Source organism: Urtica dioica, chromosome 8 (assembly GCF_054948205.1).
Source record: "Urtica dioica subsp. dioica isolate 48M chromosome 8, U.dioica_male_clone48M_v1_H2, whole genome shotgun sequence".
Lineage (NCBI taxonomy): Eukaryota > Viridiplantae > Streptophyta > Magnoliopsida > Rosales > Urticaceae > Urtica > Urtica dioica.
Window position 1 is genome coordinate 47,249,580 of NC_142763.1, and position 22,843 is coordinate 47,272,422.

The 22,843-nt window shown below is 50.1% G+C and overlaps 1 long non-coding RNA gene across 13 annotated transcripts; it reads left to right on the plus strand.

Annotated features, from left to right (window-relative positions):
- The first annotated feature begins 302 nt into the window (after window positions 1-302).
- LOC149389962 (uncharacterized) lies at window positions 303-14,283 on the plus strand. 13 transcript variants are annotated; one of them, XR_016301000.1, is made up of 10 exons: window positions 303-436; window positions 6,582-6,791; window positions 6,859-6,990; window positions 7,072-7,317; window positions 7,543-7,734; window positions 7,802-8,084; window positions 8,200-8,249; window positions 13,161-13,301; window positions 13,385-13,459; window positions 13,543-14,280. It is a non-coding gene; the product is annotated as an uncharacterized LOC149389962 (long non-coding RNA). The 13 variants fall into 13 exon arrangements; XR_016300997.1 differs by having other exon boundaries at window positions 6,871-7,317; window positions 13,543-13,588; window positions 13,704-14,280; XR_016300996.1 differs by having other exon boundaries at window positions 6,871-6,990.
- The last annotated feature ends 8,560 nt before the right edge of the window (window positions 14,284-22,843 follow it).

The following is a 22,843-nucleotide window of genomic DNA, read 5'->3' on the forward strand; positions in this document are numbered from 1 at the left end:
CCGAGCGCGCACTTCTTTCGAGGAGCGCGCGATGGTTAACTTTGCTTCGTGTGTGAGCCTGGGCTCGGACTTTCAGGCCATTTTGAGTGAGCCTTAGTCGTTGTTGGCCTTCACGGGGTTTTTAATTACCCGACCCGTTGGGTTTCAGAATTTGGAATTCCACTTAAGTTGAGAAAAATTTAATGTTTCGAATTTTTTTATAATGACCGACAATAATGGCAATAATTTTCCTACAAGTCAGAATCATAAAATCACTATTTATAGACAATTCATTCTCTTTTCAACCAATTAGATGACGACACATCATAGCTTTTTTCATGTGATACCTCATCTCTTTCCCAACTTCTTCTCTCTCCTTTGCCGACTTCTCAATCTCAAGCCAAAGCCAACCGAAGTGTCCATCAGAATGTGATTCGATTCCATTAAGCCAACAGTTGTTAAGCCAACAGTTGTGTGTATCTATTTATTTACCTGTTGTTGGCCCGTCTAGGGCCAACGGGAACAAGGGCATCTCTTCGACCCACATGGCTAGTACGAAGTCTTGGGCGGCGAAACCCTGACTCAACCAGGAGCCGGCCCAAACCAATGGCCAAGTCAAAGCCTAGCCGTGGGCCGAGTCAATGGCTCACTCGGCCATTGGCTGGGTCAAATGGCCCACTCGGCCATTGGACAGTTCACTCGGCCAATGGCCGAGTGAACCCCTCAGCCACCAAGGCAGTTCACTCGGCCATTGGCCGAGTGAACCTTCCAGCAGTTCACTCGGCCAATGGCCGAGTGAACCTCCCAGCTGCCTCAACAGTTCACTCGGCCATTGGCCGAGTGAACCTTCCAGCAGTTCACTCGGCCAATGGCCGAGTGAACCTCCCAGCTGCCTCAGCAGTTCACTCGGCCATTGGCCGAGTGAACCTTCCAGCAGTTCACTCGGCCAATGGCCGAGTGAACCTCAGCCGGCCCAAGACCTTCACTCAGCCAATGGCCGAGTGAACCTCACCACCATGTTCACTCGGCCATTGGCCGACCCAGCCTCCTCCAAGGCCGACCCAAACATGCTCACTCGGCCAAGGGGTCTTCAAACCACCCCTTGGCCGCCTATAAATACCAAGGCACCCCCTTTGGTCCAGGTAATCCATTCTTGAGTACTGAAACGCTGCCGAACTCGTACCTCGCTCGTTTTTCTCAAGCTTTGGCCTCTAAACACCCCTAAAACCTCTATACTCCACCTCAATCACACTAATGTTGGGCGTCGGAGAGGTAAACAGGGGCACCCCCCCTGTTTCCCCTTTGTAGTTCACGTGTTCTCTACTCCTTTTCAGGTACTCTGACGAACTCAAGGGACATCCACAGCTAAGGGACGACTCGGGATACCGGGTCCGACACGCTCGAGTCAAGACGAGACCACTTGGTCCGGCCTTGGGTCTAACCGTCTTTGGCTCCTAAATAGTTGTCCGAAAAACAGCGACAACATTTTGGCGCTAGAAGGAGGGGATCTCTCGACCTTGACGACGCATTCCCTCTACCAGTTTTCTCCCTTTGTTCTCACGACTCTCGAGAGATGAGTCACATTCCCACTACCTCCGCGGGTACCCGAGCGACGAGCTCGAGGTACGGTCTCCGACTCCTCGCACACCATCTTGAAGGGCAACCTCGCGATAGCGAGAGCCAGCCCCAAGACCCGGTGAACGACCCCGAGGCCGAGCTCCGAGAGGACACGGCCCGGCGGCTCGCGGAGCTCCTTGACCGTCCCGGCGTTGAGGGCTCCCTCATCGCCGGTCTCCTCGGCTACGACGTCGAGGATCGATCTGCTTAGGATTACTCCGACCCCGAATACGTGGAGGAGTCGAGGACCGACGAGGCCACCCGTAGCCTCGCTCAAGCGCGACCCGAGAGGGCCAACGGTGCGTTGGCCGATCCTTTATACCCGGCGCGACAACAGGCACGGTCACAGTCCCGGGGACTCGCCCCCTCGGTTTCAAGAGGTGGCCGGACACGGCCCCTCGCCGAGGAGAGAGAGACTCTGGTCGACGATGGAGCCGATAGCCGAAGCGCTCGCCGGACGACCCGACCAAGGGCGACCTCGCCTCGTCACGCACCAAGCGTGGACCTTAGAGAACGCTTGGCGGCGCAGAGAAACTCCCGAGGGGAGGATCTCCGCCAAAGGCTAAATTCTCGAAGGGACGGGCTCCCCGCCGCAACTCTTGGCCGACCTCAGGCCAATGTCATGGACCAAGCATCCAACGAACGCCAACCGGTGACTCCCGTGGCCCCGACGGTCGGCCCTGCTAACGGGCTTGACGTGGTCACGATGATTCAGAGCCTCCAGAATCAAATCATCGAGATGAGGGAGTCAGGGAGGCAAAGGCCGTACGGAGGGATCGAGGAATCATACTCTCCCTTCGCCGCACAAGTCCTCGCGCAGCCATGCGTGGGAAACTTTAAGTTACCGTCCATTCCCCCCTATGATGGACGTACGGACCCCCACTTCCACGTCCAACACTATGAGACGTGGATGACGATGCAAGGGCAGACGGACGCCACCCTCTGCCAAGCCTTCAGCCTGACCCTCACAGGGTCGGGCTTTGAGTGGTTCCGAAGTTTGAGGCCTGGAAGCATCCCGTCCTTCCGGGCCTTGCGAGAGGCTTTCCTCGCTCGCTTTGCCATGCTTGTGGCACAAAAGAAATCGAAGACCCACCTCCTCTCCATTCGATAGGGGAGAGATGAGACATTGAGACAATACCTCGCTCGTTTCACCGAGGAGTCTCACAAAGTCGAGGGCTTCGACGACAAGGACGCCATCACGGCGATCACCGAGGGAGTTCGCACGAGCGACTTCCTCAAGTCCATTGTCGGGCAAGTCCCGCGAGACATGGCGGAGCTGATGACGAGAGCCCGCACACATATGGGAATCGAGGACTATCTCGATGGCCGCGATGGCCGAAAGTCAGGAGGACAAGGTAGTCGCCACCGCGAAGAACAGGACGAAGATAGCCCCGACCCTCAAAGCAAGAGGAGCAAGGGAGGCCGGGCCCCTAACGGTCGCCCCCTCTCCGGTCCAAGATCGTCGCACGTTGATAGCTTCCGAGCGTCATCAACATACACCCCTCTGAACACTCCGCAAGAGCGGATCCTAGCGCTGCACCGCGACAAGCTAGGAAGTCCGGCTCCTCTTGCGAAGGATCCCGCGAAGAGGGATCGAAATAAGTTTTGTGAGTACCACCAGGATCACGGGCATCTGACGTCTGAGTGCTATCATCTTAGGCGTCAGATCGAGGCCCTGATTCAAGACGGGAAATTAGAAGAGTATGCCCTGAGAACGGTCAGGACGGCCACGGTGCACGAAGGCCGTCCACGGCAAGGGAGGAAGGGTCCAACGACGGTGATTGTCACGGACCAGGCAGCGATTGAAGAACCGGAGAGCTCACAGCTGCATGTCGTGGGCTCGATCATGGGTGGCCCGGAGTTTGGAGACTCGTCCACGCAAAGGAAGAAGTATGTGCGCGAGGTTTCCCGAGGAAAAGTTGCGCACTACATCAACCATACGTACGAGGCTCCCCCTCCGGCCCCGTTCGAGTCCATGTTCTTCACCGGCCAAGAGGCGACACGAGTTCTCCACCCGCACAATGACGCAATAGTCGTCTCGGCCCCGGTCGCCAACAATCTCGTCCGAAGAATCCTGATTGATAACGGCAGCTCGGCCGACATCGTCTTCAAATCAGCGTTGGACAGGATGAAGCTGACCGGACTGAAACCGACCCCAATCTCGACCCCACTCTTCGGCTTCTCCGGGGAGAGGGTCATGACGGAGGGCACTATCGACCTCCCGGTCACCTTCGGGACTTCGGGGGGGCTCGAGGTCACCCGCATCGTGTCCTTCCTAGTGGTGAACCAGCCTTCAGCGTACAACATCATCATCGGCCGCCCGACCCTCAACCGACTGAAGGCTATAACGTCTACCTATCACCTGATGATGAAGTTCCCGACTGAAAAGGGGATTGCCATCATGTTGGGGGACCAGTCGATGGCAAGGATGTGCTACATCCAAGGCGTGGACGGGAAAGGGAAGGAAAAGATGGTGAGCGCCATCCTCTAGCTCGGTCAAGCTACTGAAGCCGGCACTGCAATGGAAGCCCGTCCCCATTTCCCATTATGTCATTTTATTTCCGGTTTTAAGACAATCTCGAATTTCAATAAGGCCAATGGCCCAGGGATGTAATTTTTGACTATTTTTGCATGATAATTGTATCACATTTCACCTCGAAGTCTTTATCTTGCTGCATTATAATTTCTAGTCTCCTCTACGAGTACACGAGAAACTCGGGGGGCTAATGGGAAACAATGCTCAACGAAAAACAATGCTCAACGAAACTAGAGCTCGCTCGCTCAAAAAAAAAAAAAAAAAAAAAAAAAAAGACGCGCAAATCGATTATGCCTTCGTTGGCAAATCGAGAAAACAAGACGCGCACAATACAAAAAAGACGCGCAACTCGATTATGCCTTCGGTGGCAAATCGAGAAAACAAGACGCGCACAAAACAAAAAAGACGCGCAAATCGATTATGCCTTCGTGGGCAAATCGAGAAAACAAGACGCGCACAAGACAACAAAGACGTGCAAATCGATTACGCCTTCGTTGGCAGGTCGAGAAAATAAGACGCGCACAACACAACAAAGACGTGCAAATCGATTATGCCTTCGTTGGCAAATCGAGAAAATAAGACGCGCACAATACAATAAAGACGCGCAAATCGATTATGTCTTCGTTGGCAAATCGAGAAAACAAGACGCGCACAAAACAAAAAAGACGTGCTAATCGATTATGCCTTCGGTGGCAAATCGAGAACATAAGACGCGCACAATACAATAAAGACGCGCAAATCGATTATGCCTTCGTTGGCAAATCGAGAAAACAAGACGCGCACAAAACAAAAAAGACGTGCTAATCGATTATGCCTTCGGTGGCAAATCGAGAACATAAGACGCGCACAAAACAACAAAGACGCGCAAATCGATTATGCCTTCGTTGGCAAATCGAGAAAACAAGACGCGCACAAAACAAACAAGACGTGCAAATCGATTATGCCTTCGGTGGCAAATCGAGAAAACAAGACGCGCACAATACAAAGAAGACGTGCAAATCGATTATGCCTTCGGTGGCAAATCGAGAAAACAAGACGCGCACAAAACAACAAAGATGCGCAAATCGATTATGCCTTCGTGGGCAAATCGAGAAAACAAGACGCGCACAAGACAACAAGACGTGCAAATCGGTTATGCCTTCGTTGGCAAGTCGAGAAAATAAGACACGCACAACACAATAAAGCCGTGCTAATCGATCACGCCCTCATTGGTAGATCGAGAAAATGAGCCATGCACGATCAACCCGAAACAGAAAGTCGTCCCTCGCGACGCGCGAAGGCCATTCCTCATGATGCAAACCCGAGAGCATTCATCCCGCGTCCGCATAAAAGCGTAGATTTTGAGTTTCCACTCGACCTACGCTCGACCGGAAACTCGGGGGGCTAATGTTGTTGGCCCGTCTAGGGCCAACGGGAACAAGGGCATCTCTTCGACCCACATGGCTAGTACGAGGTCTTGGGCGGCGAAACCCTGACTCAACCAGGAGCCGGCCCAAACCAATGGCCAAGTCAAAGCCCAGCCGTGGGCCGAGTCAATGGCTCACTCGGCCATTGGCTGGGTCAAATGGCCCACTCGGCCATTGGACAGTTCACTCGGCCAATGGCCGAGTGAACCCCTCAGCCACCAAGGCAGTTCACTCGGCCATTGGCCGAGTGAACCTTCCAGCAGTTCACTCGGCCAATGGCCGAGTGAACCTCCCAGCTGCCTCAACAGTTCACTCGGCCATTGGCCGAGTGAACCTTCCAGCAGTTCACTCGGCCAATGGCCGAGTGAACCTCCCAGCTGCCTCAGCAGTTCACTCGGCCATTTGCCGAGTGAACCTTCCAGCAGTTCACTCGGCCAATGGCCGAGTGAACCTCAGCCGGCCCAAGACCTTCACTCGGCCAATGGCCGAGTGAACCTCACCACCATGTTCACTCGGCCATTGGCCGACCCAGCCTCCTCCAAGGCCGACCCAAACATGCTCACTCGGCCAAGGGGTCTTCAAACCACCCCTTGGCCGCCTATAAATACCAAGGCACCCCATTTGGTCCAGGTAATCCATTCTTGAGTATTGAAACGCTGCCGAACTCGTACCTCGCTCGTTTCTCTCAAGCTTTGGCCTCTAAACACCCCTAAAACCTCTATACTCCACCTCAATCACACTAATGTTGGGCGTTGGAGAGGTAAACAGGGGCACCCCCCTGTTTCCCCTTTGTAGTTCACGTGTTCTCTACTCCTTTTCAGGTACTCTGACGAACTCAAGGGACATCCACAGCTAAGGGACGACTCGGGATACCGGGTCCGACACGCTCGAGTCAAGACGAGACCACTTGGTCCGGCCTTGGGTCTAACCGTCTTTGGCTCCTAAATAGTTGTCCGAAAAACAGCGACAACACTACCCACTATGAATTTTCAACCGCTTCATATTCTCTCTCCAACTCACTTTCATTTTATCTTTCCTCTCAGACTGTTCCATTCTCTGTAAGTGCGGGAAATGACCGATATTCGCGAGTTTCGTACGGCCTATTGTCGGTGCCAGAGACGCCTGAGAACAGTGCGGCAGCGATAACCCTTCGGCTAACAATCAGCCTCTCTAACTAGGTTTTCTAGGGTTTCATTTTGACTACACCGTCGCACGCCCCAGGCTACCACGACGCTCGGTGAAGCTTTTCAATGGTAAGTTTTTTTCCTTCATTGTATGTTCACACTAATTCTTTTCAAATTGCTTTTAATAATCGTGCAGAGTTGATCTAAGGTTTCATAAACGCATTCTGTTATCGGTTAGAATCTCCACGCGGGTCACCAGTCTGTCCCTCTCCCCCTTTCAATTGGTATAAGTACGGTAATATAAGGTAGAAGAATACACGTTTGTGAGGTTTGACTCGTTATTCTTGAGCAATAGATATTAATTAATTTATTTTTTTTATTCAATTTGTAATCTGTTAAATTTTATTAGGGTTTCAGATTATCAGGATTCATCGATTCGTATTTTGGTTGTGGAATTGATGCTCTCATAATCCCGAGAGACGGATGGGTATCCGATACATTTCTGTCACCGGATAGATGGTTGGAGTGGGGGGATAAACGAGTCCGGAATCTTCCAATCGGCCGGCAAAGAAGACGAGAAGAGTCTCTCTGAAGATACAGAGATGGAGGCTTCTCCGATGAGTGTTATCGAAGAACCAAGGCTCCAAAATTAAAGGTTTGACTTGGTGGGATCTCCGAGCATTAATGGCACTTTCTTGTACAACTGTAACTTCTGCGATTGTAACATTCTCTTCAATTTATTGCAGTAGGAACTTGAAACATAAAGCTTTAGAAAATATTATATACATGTGGAAATTTTCTTTATATGCTCGATGTTTTTTGTTAATTGTTTTTTTGGTTCAATTTTCTGATCTTTTTGTACAGTTTGGCTCTTATTCAGGCGTTCACTGAATGAAGATCTTCCCTGGATTAAGACCATTGATTAATCGTATTAATCTTCTCCTTGATCTCAACTGGGTGGGCAAGAGATAGAGTGTGAGAGCTTGAGTTATCAATAGACTCGTACCTTTTCTCTACCTTTGGAGATCGATTGGTGTGATTTGAGAGGAGAGATAATGATCTTTATATTGAGGTAAGGCTCTATATCTTTGATCAGAGTTTTTAACTTAAAGTTGAAGATGTGAACTCTGTATTCTAAGTTCAAGGTCTCAAAGCCCATTGGGCTGAATCGGCCCACAATCCGCTCCAGTCCCACATGCGTAATCCACTGCTTCTCGTAGCATTGGGCCAGGGACCATGGGTTTCGCATTGCACCAAACAGTGAACTTGAGCCTCTTGTGCTTATGACTCGAACTCGGACTCAGTGGTGGTGGTGGTGACATTAATGATGGGCCTGGTTGGAATTTGGATGGGATTTGCTTTCTGGTCGGCAGACAGTCTTTGTCGTTTGCGTTTCCGGAGTTTACCCAAATTCTTATATGGGTCTGACCTAATTCACACTAACTTCATTCTTCATGCTGAATAGCAACATTTTAATTATATAGATATTGGTATTTGCATTAAAAGTAGTAACACATATATTTGATTTTTTTGGCAGTGGTCCTTGTTCTTTGTGTTGCTTCACAGCCGACATCAACACACAAATAGGTAGTCCTTTTGTTCTTTCTTGTTCTCACGTTGTTATTTTTGTTATTCAATGCGTTTATGAAAGTTTTTTTTTTCCATTTTCCTTGAATGACCTTTTAAACGTTATGGTATGTTTGTATTTCATGGCTTAATATCTTGGTTCGTCTTGAAGTAAAAGTAACGCGTACTTTCTGTTTGATGTTTTTCTTATGAGAATTTTATAAATTTCGTTTGTGAGAATTTCGTTTATGAGTCTACAATCCAGAACACAACCTTCTCGCTCTTCTTTCTCTATCCTCTCTCCTTCACCAAACCCTCTTTTTTTTCTTCCGTTTTCTCTTAGATTCTCACAAAATGATCGGAGAAAATGGTTTTTTCTTCTCACCACCCCCGTAGATCTTCCAGAAATAAAATTCTGATCGGACCTGTGCCGGTCCTCGGCCAGGATCTGATCCACGCGCCGGTCACTCTCCCCATGCGCCCGAGCCTCTCTGCGCGTGTAATCCACACGCCGCCCTCCGCCGGTTTTTTTGGTTTTTTTCGGCTTTCTGTGCTTCGTGGACGTTTTTTGGTTGCTCCGTGAGCACGAAAAAAAGAAAAAAAAAACTCAGGTTCAGCAAGATGTTCCACTCTGCCGCCGTCTCTCTTCGTTCTCTCTGTCCTAACCACGAAGCCTAATCATGGCTGTTCTAAGGAACAAAGATTACGCAGATTACTTCGAGATAGAAGATAAACGTTTCTCGGCATCTTTCGGAAGAGATGGTGGAACCGTTCGTCTTTTGGAGGATAGGCAAAATTTCTCTTTCACTGTACCTCTGAGCAGGGTTGCAGCTTGTTAGCTTGCTGGGATTCTGGAAGAATTTATGACTTTCGTCTCGGAAGTCAGATGATACGGCCCGGGATTTGGATCTCGTAACGGGAGCAATTGTGATTATATCTTTAATAACAAGAAGAGTAAAGAAACGCAAGCTCCACCGAAACCTAACCTCTTCTCGTTCTTGAGAGAGATTAAGTTATTTGGTTGGAGGCTGATTTCTTATTGAATGAAAAGACCTATTTATAGATACGTCACTTACAACCCTATTCCTACTTTCCAAATAAAAGCATTTAATTAAATAAATTTGTAATAATAAAATACGTAATTTAAAAACCCACTTCCTTAACTTAAAACTTAAACTTCCTAATTTAAAACCCTTAATTTTCCCAAACTAAAATCCCTTAATAGTAGATACGTATCATTACTCCCCTCCTCCTCTTTGAGCTTGTCCTCAAGCTCAAGTCACCGCCCCGTCTTCCACTTTCCAATCCTCTTCCGCCAACTGAAGGAAGAACAACTTCTTGCAGCGATGACCGGGAGTGAACATCTCGTCGCAGTTGAAGCAAAGCACCTTTGCACGACGATCAGCCATCTCTTGGTAGCTGATCTTCTTGAAGATTTGAGGCTCACCACGTTTCGTTGATGATTTCCACCCACTAGACGCATCTCCGCCTTGCGAAAAACCTGTACCTTGTCCTGGCGAACAAGCCCTCGGAGCAGGAAAGCCGCCAAATGTTTTTTCCCTTATGTCGTCTGGCAACTTCAGTTCAGTTTTTCGAGCCAAACTCATGGCAACATAGACCGATTCCGGCTTATGGTACTCAACTTCCCGGCGAATAGTATCGGCGAGCCCCGCGCAGAAGTGCCAGATGGCAGACTCTTCTGTTACTTTCGCCGTGCGTCCGAGGCAGGCCTCGAACTTGATGCATTACTCGTCCACTGTCCCTGTTTGCCGAAGGAATGTGAGCTCGCCGAGGGGGTTGATGCTGGATGGCGGTCCAAAGCGATTCACGCATCGCTCCGCGAAGTTGGCCCATGTGATTGGCTGGGCGGATAATCGGCGAAATGTGCGGAACCACCCTGAGGCCGGGCCCGTTAAGCAGAAGCGCGCTTGTCGGACCTTTCGATCATCAGCCGTACCTTGGTCTTCGAAGAAATCCTCTGCCTTTTGGAGCCATTCGGTCGGGTCCCCCAGTCCGTCGTAGGTAGGGAAATCTAGGCGAGCTGGTTTGAACTCACCTGGACCGTGGTACCCGCGTCTCCCTCCGGAACCACCTGCTGTGCGCTCATCGATGGCGTCTTCATATCGTTCGTCATTGTAGTTGCGGGGTCCTTCATAGCTTGTTTCCCAGCTCCTCGCTTCCCACCTATTGCCACCTGCTCCGGCGTTTTTTCCGCGACCCATTCCTCCACCACTGGTGTTGGCGCCGACACCTCCGCTCTGACCATAGTTGCCACCTCGTAGTGCGATGTCGCCACTTGTTTGCAATCTTTCACGGTTGGCGGTACCTCGAAACCCCGCGGGTGGTTCGACTTGTGGATTATCTCGGAACCCTAATCCTCCGCGACTCACGAACTGCCCCCCCGCACGTCCGTTCGATCCAGCTCCACGACTTCCCGATTGAAACGCGATATTGAAGTCATCGCCCTCGTCCGGATAGTCGTTGCGATCTGAGTTTTTTTGGGAGATTCGTGACTCTTCTTCAGTTTTTCCGTGGTCTGCCCTGCGAGACTCCTCTTTTGGTTCGCCATCTGCTACTTTTCGCGGAGCAGATCCCGACACTTGGGCCCTCAACTCGTCCAGACGAAGAGAGTGTGTCTGGATCTCGTTCTGTACGGATTTTAGGGTTTCGGTCGTCGTGTTTTGGTTTGTTGCGACCGCTGCTAGAGACGTGGCTTGCTCAGCCATGATTTTCTTGATTTCTGCCATGAATTCCTCCATTGGTGCTCCTATTTCGAGATTCAGCTCTGATACCAAAATTGATACGGCCCAGGATTTGGATCTCGTAATGGGAGCAATTGTGATTATATCTTTAATAACAAGAAGAGTAAAAAAATGCAAGCTCCACCGAAACCTAACCTCTTCTCGTTCTTGAGAGAGATTAAGTTATTTGGTTGGAGGCTGATTTCTTATTGAATGAAAAGACCTATTTATAGATAGGTCACTTACAACCCTATTCCTACTTTCCAAATAAAAGCATTTAATTAAATAAATTCGTAATAATAAAATACGTAATTTAAAAACCCACTTCCTTAACTTAAAACTTAAACTTCCTAATTTAAAACCCTTAATTTTCCCAAACTAAAATCCCTTAATAGTAGATACGTATCATCAGATTTTGGAAGAGGTATGTTGGAAACGATTTCTCCATCATTGTGGATGTTATGGTCAACAAAAGAGGCTCTTGCTTGAGGCTCTTGAAGGTGGCCCAAGGAGAAGGCAGGATGATTCTTATCCCGGAGGGCTATAGGAAAAATGGATGGAGAGGTTTTGCAAGGTTTCTGAGTTCGACACTTAATCGTTGGTCGGCAAATCATACTTACAACAACAAGGTTCAAAGATGGAAGGACACCAAGGATGTCAACAGGGAACTCAATTTCGTAGAGGCGGTGAAAGGTCAGAAAAAAAATGGGAAGGAAGTCCAGCCCGAGCAGATTTTTGTTCCTCGTTCTTCTTCGGAAGATCCGGGGTTCGTAGGAGGAGTTTGCAGGAGGTGTTTTCGGAAGAACCGGAGTTCGAAAGAAAGAAGCTTCTAGGAGAAGGAGGGGTATGCGAATCTCCGATTGATCCTGGCATGAGGATTTCCAATGACTCAAGGATTGACAAAGCTGATGAGGTTTTGGGGATTAACGAGACCGATCACTCTTTAAACCTTTATGGCTGCAATCTGGGATCGAAGAGCGAGGATTTTCTTTCACAGACGGGTGACCAAATCGCACTTTTCCACTTCAACGAATGTGCTCAGTTCTTAGTTCCCCTAGATCGCGGGCATGGGCTGATTTCGGAGCCCGCTTCAGCTCGCGATGATGCGGTCGAAACGTTGGATGGTGTGGCGGCTCTTTCCGGTTATGATCTTGAGCATGGGCTGCTTTAAGAGTCGGTTTCAAATCGTGTTGATACGTGCGAGGCTTTGGATGGCTTGGCGGCTCTTTTCGATTACGATCTTGAGCATGGGCTGCTTTCGGAGTCAGCTTCAATCCGGGTTGATACGTTCGAGGCTTTGGATGGCGTGGCAGCTCTTTTCTACAGCAGCGAGGAAGATGATAACTCTTTTGTCCTAGATTCCGAGTCTCGAAAGTCTGATGGGATAGAGCAAGGCGTCGTTGATCGGGTGGTATATGCTCCCGTTAAGCGAAAAGACAATGTTGAGAAGGTCTTTTCAGCTCAGAGAAAGGTTGAGAAGATCGATTTGGATAAAAGAGATCTTCGAAAAATGGCCTATTTAATCAGAGTTCGGAAACCAAAGTTCATGAGGATTCGTTCTGGATTTTTATGAAGTATTCCCATGGTTTGAGAGGAGTTTTGGAGGATGTCTATGGTTTTCGTGGATCTCGTTTTGGGGTTGTTGTTTCTTATCGGAGCAGTCAGCGGGTTTAGAATTTTTTCGTCTCTAGGAAGTTCTTCTCAGATAGCCTCATAGGTGTTTCAGTGTTTAAGTCGAGAAATGTCCCTTTGCGTCTATTTTCTTTTTTGGGGTTTTTATCGGGTTTTTCCCGAACAACCACTCTTGTATTTGGCATTTGCAAGATCTTAATATAAAGGTGTTCTTGTTTCAAAAAAAAAAAAAAATTCGTTTGTGAGTTTTCATTGTTTCAGTGTGCATATCACTACTTATGTAAGTTTGCAATTTAAATCCAGTAAAATCGTTTATATTCTAATTTCAACAAAGCTCCATGGATCATATCGAGTTTTTGACCATTCTGGGATGGCGTTGAAGTACTCATATTCTTTATCTATGCTGTGAAATTTTGATATCAAATCTAATCAAACTTTATTTTAGTTGAAATACTCTTATGCTTTAATAATGCTTCCAGTTGAACTTGATTTTATTTAAGCTGCCAAGTTCGAATCTAACTTCTCGATCTCTCCACCACTATCCCATACATACATCTAGATCTAGCGACGGCCACGTCTTTAACTAGCCGACGGCCCTCTTCAACTCTCTTAATGATACCATAAACTGTCTTTGATAGATAGAGCGGCAGCTGGGGCTCTACGAACTTTGGCTTTTCAAAATGACGAGAACCAGAATTAGGTAATAAAAACTTCTTTGAAGTGCTATCATTTATTATGTAACTCGTTGGTGGAAATAATTTTTGTTATGCCATAAACTTGCAGATTGTAGAATGCAATGCCCTTCCTATACTTATTTTAATGCTTCGGTTAGAGGACGTTGCTATACATTTGGAAGCGGTATATATATTTTTCCCCATGTCTGCCATTTATTTACTGTCATTTGTTATATCTTTCGCCTCACTTGATTTCATGGATTTCAGATTGGTGTTATCGGAAAGCAGAAGACGAGGCTTGTGTGAAGCCAAGGCATGTGTACAGTACCTGCTTTCCCTTCTTATTTTCTTTGTTCGTGTAGAAACTGGAAGTGCTTTCGTATGTTTTGGATTTCACTCGAAATAACTAATTGTGTACATTCAGCCAGATATGGAGTATGAAACAAGACGAGCACTAATATATGTTGAGGGAGCATGCAAAAGTACCGTTTCTATACCTGTGTTGTGCAAGTATTTCATGAAGTGTTTGGGACACTTTGAACAATTCCATGTAACAAGAAGAATAATTGCAGTATTAAACTAATCCGAATTTTATATATAACTCGGATTGTTTCAGTTTTTTATTTTTTTTTTATTTTTTTTTTTTTGCATTAAGAGAGAAAAAAAAATAGCTTTCTTGCTACTCATTCATCGATGACGTGCTTTATATTTGTCGGTACGAACAGAACTTCATTTGACTCACTCTTCTATGATGTTGTGCTATGTAGAAGTGTAAAACTAGGGAAAGTTCTCTACAAGTTCAACGGCCACATGCAATGAACAGAGCCAATTATCTGATGCTATGAAAGATAATTTAAATAGAGGAAATGTAAGTTGAATGATAATGCAAGCATGAGAAAATCTGATGCTATGAACGATAATTTAGTTGGTTAAGATTCTAAAAAGACTAATTGTTTTTGGTTAGCTGTTTAGATCTATTTTTGTTTAGGGATTTCTTGGCTTCAGTTGCCATTCGTTGTGAGTGAGTTTTTCCTAATTTATTTGGTATTAAATTAATCCACTATTTTTTTAAATTATGCTTTATATCTAGAGTGTCATTTTTTTTTAATTTATCGTTCAAAAGATAAATAAATAAAAAACACAAAATATGACACAAGTGTATTATGGAGACAAAAAAAAACTTTATATTTCAGTTTATATCGAGTCTGCCAACTTTTTTTAGTGTCGTCAATTTGACTCGTTTTATTTTTTCATGGTTTTTTAGTTTATCATTTCCGAAGAATGCACAACATATATTAGGTTATTTCATTATTGTGAATATTTGAGTATTGGATGCTAATCTTTTGAAATATTTTATTATATTACCTCCAAAGAAATCCTTAATTACTTGCTAATAAAAGAAATCATTTATCATCTCTACTAAATGTGTGCCAATGAAATTTATATGCACCACACCATGTGTAGTACACACGTCATGTGTTATTGTGTTTGGATAACAAATCATATTACTAAAAAATTAGGAAATTATTTTAATAATATATATATATATATATATTATATATTGAAAGTCATTATTTTAAATTAATTTTACTCATTTATATTAATAAATTTCCACGTGCGTATATAGCGAAACTCGTTATTTTAAATTATTTTACTCATTTATATTCAATACAATACTTGCTTTATTGTTTATGAATACGATACTTGCTTTATAATTCTTATTATCTCCTTAATGTATGTTAGTTAAAAAAGAAACTGATTAATTTTAAATTCTTTCTTTTCAAATAAAACTATAATAACTGTTATCGGCCCGATCCCGATCGAAGCTATTCAAAGGGAAAAAAGCAATCGGACTTGCCCTAGCCATTAATCGGCCCTTGGGCCGGTTAGGCCAAAGGCCGGCCCAATGGCCTCGGCCCAAGACCGAGCTCGACCTCGGCCTCACGAGCGACCTCGGCATCAGCTCGACCTCGGCCAGACGAGCTCGACCTCGGCCTCAGCTCGACCTCGGCCTGGCGAGCTCGACCTCGGCCTCAGCTCGGCCTCGGCCTGGCGAGCTCGACCACGGCCTCAGCTCGACCCTTCGACCTCGGCCTCGCAAGCGACTTCGGCCTCACAGGCCTATCCTCGGCCCTATGCCATCCTCGGCCGAGCTTATGTTATCCTCGGCCAAGGGGCCCACCAATGACGCCAGCCCATGATGTCCTCAGCCCACGGGCACGCCAGTGACGCCAGCCTATGTTATCTTCGGCCAGGGGGGCACATCAATAGCGCCAGTCTATATTATCCCCTACCGAGCCCATGCTGTCCCCAGCCGAGGGGCCCACCAGTGACGCCACCCTATGCTATCCTCGGCCATGGGCTATCCTCGGCCATGGGCTATCCTCGGCCAATGGCTATCCTCGGCCATGGGCTATCCTCGGCCATGGGATATCCTCGGCCATTTGCTTCACTCGGCCAAGGGGCCCACCAATGACCCATTTGGTCGCCTATAAATACAAGAGGCCCTCCCTCTTCAAAAGGTAATCTAAGTTTGAGGAAGGAAACGCTGCCGAACTCACCTTTCGCTCGTTTCTCTCAAGTCTCAGCCCCTAAACACTTAAACCCTCTATTATCCACCTCAATCCCACTAATGTTGAGCGTCGGAGAGGTAAACAGAGGCACCCCCTCTGTTTCCCCTTTTTAGCTCACGGTTCTCTCATCCTTTCTAGGTACCCCGGCGAGCTCAGACACCACCTACAACAAAGGGAAGACTCGGGACACCGAGTCCGACACGCTCAAGCCCAGGCGAGGCCACTTGGTCCGGCCTTGGGTCTGACCGCCTGTGGCTTCTAAATCGTTGTCCGGAAAACGGCGACAACATTTTGGCGCTAGAAAGAGGGGATCTCTCGACCTTCGCGACACATTCCCTCTACCACTTTCACCTCGACTATTGAACGATGAATCACATTCCTGTTGGTGGATCGAGCGCGCATCGGACACGAACGATCGCTCCAATGCCCCTAGTTTTAAGATGATTCCACCATATAACCATATTAATGCGGAAAAATAATTAATTACGCTGATCATAAGCTAATTAAATTATGGTTATAATTAACAAGATCTAGTTATATTTAATTAATTTAATTCACGAGAGCATATAAGTCAAGCAACCGATATAGAGCGAAAAACGAATACTTAAAGTTTTTGGCTCACGAACTGAAAGCTTTCACAATCCGTCTTCGTCTTGAGTCATCTTGATGAAGGACTCGAGGATGACACCTTAGTCTTCCGAAACGTAATCTCCGAGGCGAATAAGAAAGATTAGTGGGCACAATCTTTATCTCACTAGATCACGAAACTAGGTGTTTCGAGATCTCGCTCTTATTTTACTAAGAATGGAAACGAATTTCCGAGGGAAGAGAAGTGAAGTGCTCGGCCAAGGTAGGCTAGAGAGCACGAAATTTTCACCAAAAATTGCTTCAAATAATTGCTTATTTTTGCCTTCTCATGAACCCCTATTTATAGTAGTAAAAGGAGATATTCATGGAATCTTCCATAATATTTTATTTCCTTTTATTGTGTTCACACTAGAGGATTTAATCTAGGCCCTTGGATCTCAACAAGTGAATCCTACTTTTTCTCTCATCCATCAGATCAATATCTACGGTCTCCGACGCCTCGCACACCGTCTTGAAGGGCAACCTCGCGATAGCGAGAGCCAGCCCCAAGACCCGGTGAACGACCCCGAGGCCGAGCTCCGAGAGGACACGGCCCGGCGGCTTGCGGAGCTCCTTGACCGTCCCGGCGTTGACGGTTCACTAATTGCCCGTCTCCTCGGCTACGACGTCGAGGATCGATCCGCCCATGGCGACTCCGACCCCGACTATGTGGGGGAGTCGAGGACCGACGAGGCGACTCCTAGCCTCGCCCATTCGTGGTCCGAGAGACCCAATGGCGCTTTGGCCGGTGCGTCGCGCCCGGCGCGACGGCAGGCACGGTCGCGTTCCCAGGGACTCGCCCCTTCGGTTTCGAGAGGCGGCCGGACACGGCCCCTCGCCGAGGAGAGAGCGACTCTGGGCAACGATGGAGCCGATAGCCGAAGCGCTCGCCGCGCGGCCCGACCAAGGGCGAACTTGCCCCACCGCGCGCCGAGCGTGGACCTTAGAGAGCGCTTGACGTCGCAGAGAAACTCCCGGGGGGAGGATCTCCGCCAAAGGCTCAACTCTCGGAGGGACGCACTCCCCGCCGCAACTCTCGGCCAACCTCAGGCCAATATCGTGGACCAAGCGTCCAACGAGCGCCAGCCAACGACTCCCGTAGCCCCGGAGGTCAGCCCGGCTAACGGGCTCGACATGGTCACAATGATTCAGAGCCTCCAAAACCAAAACATCGAGATGAGGGAGTCGGGGAGGCAGAGGCCATATGGGGGGATCGAGGAATCATACTCTCCCTTCGTCGCGCAAATCCTCGCGCAGCCTTGCATGGGAAACTTCAAATTGCAATCCATCCCTCCCTATGATGGGCGGACTGACCCGGACTTCCATATCCAACACTACGAGACATGGATGACGATGCAAGGGTAGCCGGACGCGACCCTACGCCAGGCCTTCAGCCTAACCCTCACGGGGTCGGGCTTTGAGTGGTTCCGGAGCCTGAGACCCGGGAGCATTCCGTCCTTCCGGGCTTTGCAGGAGGCTTTCCTCGCCCGCTTCGCCACGCTCGTGGCGCAAAAGAAGTCAAAGACCCACCTCCTCTCCCTTCGGCAAGGGAGAGACGAGACGTTGAGGCAATACCTCGCTCGCTTCACCGAGGAATCTCACAAAGTCGAGGGCTTCGACGAAAAGGACGCCATCACGGCGATCACCGAAGGAGTTCGCACGAGCGACTTCCTCAAGTCCATTGTGGGGAAGGTCCCGCGAAGCATGGCAGAGCTGATGACGAGGGCCCGCACATACATGGGAATCGAGGACTATCTCTATGGCCGAGATGGCCGGAAGTCAGGGGGGCAAGGTAGTCGACGCCGCGACGACCCAGACGGAGATCGTCCCGACCGTCGAAAGAAGAGGAATAAGGGAGGCCAGGCCCCTAACGGCCGCTCCCTCCCCGGGCCGAGACTGGCACACGTCGATAGCTTCCGGAAGTTCTCGACGTTCACCCCTTTGAACACCCCACCAGAGCGGATCCTAGCTCTGCACCGCGACAAGCTAGGGAGCCCTACTCCTCTCACAAAGGATCCTGCAAAGAGGTATCGAAACAAGTTCTGCGAATACCACCAAGATCACGGGCACCTGACATCCGAATGCTATCAACTCAAGCGTCAGATCGAGGCCCTGATTCAAGACGAGAAACTGAAGGAATACGTCCTTAGAACGATCGGGACGGCCGCGACACGCGACGAGCGCCCGCGGCAAGAAAGAAAGGGTCCGGCGACGGTAACCGTCACGGACCGAGCAGCCATTGAAGAACCAGAAAGCTCGCAACTACACATCGTGGGCGCAATCCTGGGAGGCCCGGAGTTTGGAGACTCGGCCACGCAAAGGAAGAAGTACGTGCGCGAAGTTTCCGAAGGGAAAATAGCGCACTACATCAACCACACATACGAGGCTCCTCCCCCGGCCCCGTTCGAGTCCATGTTCTTCACTGGCCAAGAGGCGGCGCGAGTCCTCCACCCACATAACGACGCAATAGTCGTCTCGGCCCCGGTCGCCAACAACCTCGTCCGGAGAATCCTAATCGACAATGGGATCTCCGCCGATTTAATCTTCAAGTTGGCGTTGGACAAGATGAAGCTATCCGGGATGAGGCCGACCCCGATATCGACCCCGCTCTTCAGCTTCTCTGGGGAAAGGGTCATGACGGAGGGAACTATCGACCTCCCGGTTACCTTCGGTACACCGGGGGGGCTCGAGCTGACCCACATCGTGTCGTTCCTGGTCATGGATCAGCCCTCGGCATACAACGTCATCGTCGGCCGCCCGACTCTCAATCGGTTAAAGGTCATCACTTCCACTTACCATATGATGATGAAGTTCTCGACGGACAAAGGGATAGCCATAATGTTGGGAGACCAATCAATGGCGAGGATGTGCTACATCCAAGGCGTGGACGGGAAAGAAAAGGGAAAAATGGTAAGCACCGTCTTCCAACTCGGGGACAAGCTCCCGTGCGAAATAGGGAAAGGAGGAATCTTCGGAGAACTGGACCAGAGGGACGATGTCGAGCGTCGAAAGGTGGAGACACCGGACGACCTTGTTCCCGTCGTGTTGGACGACGCCAAACCTGACCAAGTAGTCAAGGTAGGCGCCCAACTCCTGTCCGAAGTTCAAGCCCGGCTCGCCACCTTCCTTCGCGAGCACAACGACATCTTCGCATGGACACACGCCGACATGCCGGGGATCGACCCCGAGATAATGGTTCACCGTCTCAACGACGACAAGAGAAGGGCTGAGCGCGTTCAACCACGACGGACGTTCAGTGGAGAGAGGTACCAAGCCATTGGTGAAGAGGTTGACAAACTTCTCGCCGCCGACTTCATCAGGGAGGTGGAACACCCCAAGTGGGTGTCCAACGTGGTGATGGTCAGAGAGCCAAACGGGAAGTGGCGGATCTGTATCGACTACAAAGATCTCAACAAAGCCTGCCCGAAGGACAGCTTCCCTCTCCCGAGGATCGAGCAACTTGTGGACGCCACGGCGGGCCACGAGTTATTAAGCTTCATGGACGCCTACTCAGGCTACAATCAGATCCGCATGCACGAGCCGGATTAGATCAAGACCACCTTTGTTACAAACCGCGGACTCTACTGTTACAAGGTCATGCCTTTTGGCCTCAGAAACGCGGGGGCGACGTATCAAAGGTTGGTGAACCGAATGTTCGCCGATCAAATCGGCAAAACTATGGAGGTCTACGTTGACGATATGCTTGTCAAGAGCCTCAAGACCCACGACCACGTTTGAGACCTGTGAGAAATGTTTGCGATCCTGCGACGCTACAAGATGAAGCTCAACCCCAACAAGTGCGCTTTTGGGGTCGAGTCTGGAAAATTCTTGGGCTACATGGTTAGCCGCCGCGGGATCGAGGCTAACCCCGAGAAGATTAGGGCGATCTTAGAGATGAGGTCGCCGCAGAAAGTGAAAGAAGTTCAGAGTTTGACAGGAAGGATCGCCGCCCTAACGCGATTCGTGTCCAAGGCCACCGACAGGTGCCAACCGTTTTTTAAGGCACTAAAGAAGACAGACGGGTTCGTATGGACGGAGAAGTGCGAGGAAGCGTTCCGCAAAATGAAAGCCTACTTCGCCTCCCCCCCGTTCCTTGCGAAGCCAAAGAATGGCGAAACCTTGTACATCAACCTCGCGGTTTCAGATAGGGCCGTGAGCGCGGTTCTCATACGCAAAAAAGACAAGGTGCAATGGCCGGTCTACTATGTAAGCAAGGCGCTCCTCGACGCCGAGACTCGATACTCAAAAATTGAGAGAGTATCCCTCGCCCTTGTCATGATCGTGAGAAAACTCCGACCCTACTTTCAGGCGCACCCCATTGTGATCCGCACAGGACATCCCATCGAGAAGGCCCTTCAAAAAGGGACCTCCTCTCGAATGGCCGTGTGGTCCCAAGAGTTGGGCGAGTAAGGGGTCGAGTTCCAGCCGAGAACCGCCATCAAGGGCCAGGCCCTCGCCGACTTCATCGCCGAATTCACAACGCCCCCGACCGACGAGGACGACAAAAGTAGTAAGGGCGCGAAAGACAAGGAGGACGACCACGGCGAGCCATCAAGAAAGAGGACCAACGGCCCGACAGGGCCGGTCTGGGACTTGCACGTAGATGGCGCATCAAATGCCCGGGGGGCTGGCGCCGGCGTGGTGCTCACAAATCCCGATAGGGAAAAACTGAGGTACGCCCTGCGGTTCGAGTTCAAGGCTTCCAACAACGAGGCGGAGTACGAGGCTCTGATCGTTGGCTTGGAGCTGGTAGACAAGCTAGGCGCCCAAAACCTGCGCATCCACTGCGACTCGCAGTTGATCGTGAACCAGGTTAAGGGCGACTACGCCGCTAAAGAGCCGAACATGATCGCGTACTTATCCAAAACCCGAAAGAACCTAGAGGCATTGTCATGGTTCGAGATCGTCCAAGTCCCCCGAGAAGCAAACATCGACGCTGACGCCCTAGCTCGCCTCGCGTTTGGGATAGACGAGGAGGGCGAAGGCAGCGTCCCGATCGAGGTGCTGACCCGACCCTACGTCTCGAGAGGCGACGTAGGGGTAGTTGAAGAGACCCGACCCTACGCCTGGTCGACCTCCTAGTCGAGCTCGCCACTTTGCCTGGTCGAGCTCCTAGTCGAGCTCGCCACCTCGCCTGGCCGAGCTCCTAGTCGAGCTCGCCACTGCTCCTAGTCGAGCTCGCCACTTCGCCTAGTCGAGCTCCTAGTCGAGCTCGCCACTGCTCCTAGTCGAGCTCGCCACTGCTCCTAGTCCAGCTCGCCACGTTGCCAGGTCGAGCTCCTAGTCGAGCTCGCCACGGCTCCTAGTCTTGCTCGCCACTTCGCCTGGTCGAGCTCCTAGTCGAGCTCGCCACCTCGCCTGGTCGAGCTCCTAGTCGAGCTCGCCACTTCGCCTGGTCGAGCAACTAGTCGAGCTCGCCACTTCGCCTGGTCGAGCTCCTAGTCGAGCTCGCCACCTCGCCTGGTCGAGCTCCTAGTCGAGCTCGCCACTTCGCCTGGTCGAGCTCCTAGTCGAGCTCGCCGCTGCTCCTAGTCGAGCTCGCCACTGCTCCTAGTCGAGCTCGCCACTTCGCCTGGTCGAGCTCCTAGTCGAGCTCGCTTGGTCGAGCTCCTAGTTGAGATCGCCATTATTGGGACTCCGACTTCGCCTGGTCGAGCTCCTAGTCGAGCTCGCTACTTCTCCTAGTCGAGCTCGTCACTTAGCCTAGTCGAGCTCGCCACTTCTCCTAGTCGAGCTCGTCACTTAGCCTAGTCGAGCTCCTAGTCGAGCTCGCCACTGCTCCTAGTCGAGCTCGCCACTATTGGGACTCCGACTTCGCCACGGCTCCTAGTCGAGCTCGCCACTTGGCCTGGTCGAGCTCCTAGTCGAGCTAGCCACGGCTCCTAGTCGAGCTCGCCATTTCGCCTGGTCGAGCTCCTAGTCGAGCTCGCCACTTTGCCTGGTCGAGCTCTTAGTCGAGCTCGCCACCTCGCCTGGTCGAGCTCCTAGTCGAGCTCGCAATTGCTCTTAGTCGACTTCTCCTAGTTGAGCTCCTAGTTGAGCTCGCCTGGTCGAGCTCCTAGTCGAGCTCGACATTATTGGGACTCCGACTTCGCCTGGTCGAGCTCCTAGTCGAGCTCGCCACTTCTCCTAGTCGAGCTCGTCACTTAGCCTAGTCGAGCTCCTAGTCGAGCTCGCCACTGGTCCTAGTCGAGCTCGCCACTATTGGGACTCCGACTTCGCCTGGTCGAGCTCCTAGTCGGGCTCGCCTTCGCCTAGTCAAGTTCGTCACAGCCTAGTCGAGCTCCTAGTCGAGCTCGCCGCTGCTCCTAGTCGACCACGCCACTGCTCCTAGTCCAGCTCGCCACTTCGCCTGGTCGAGCTCGTAG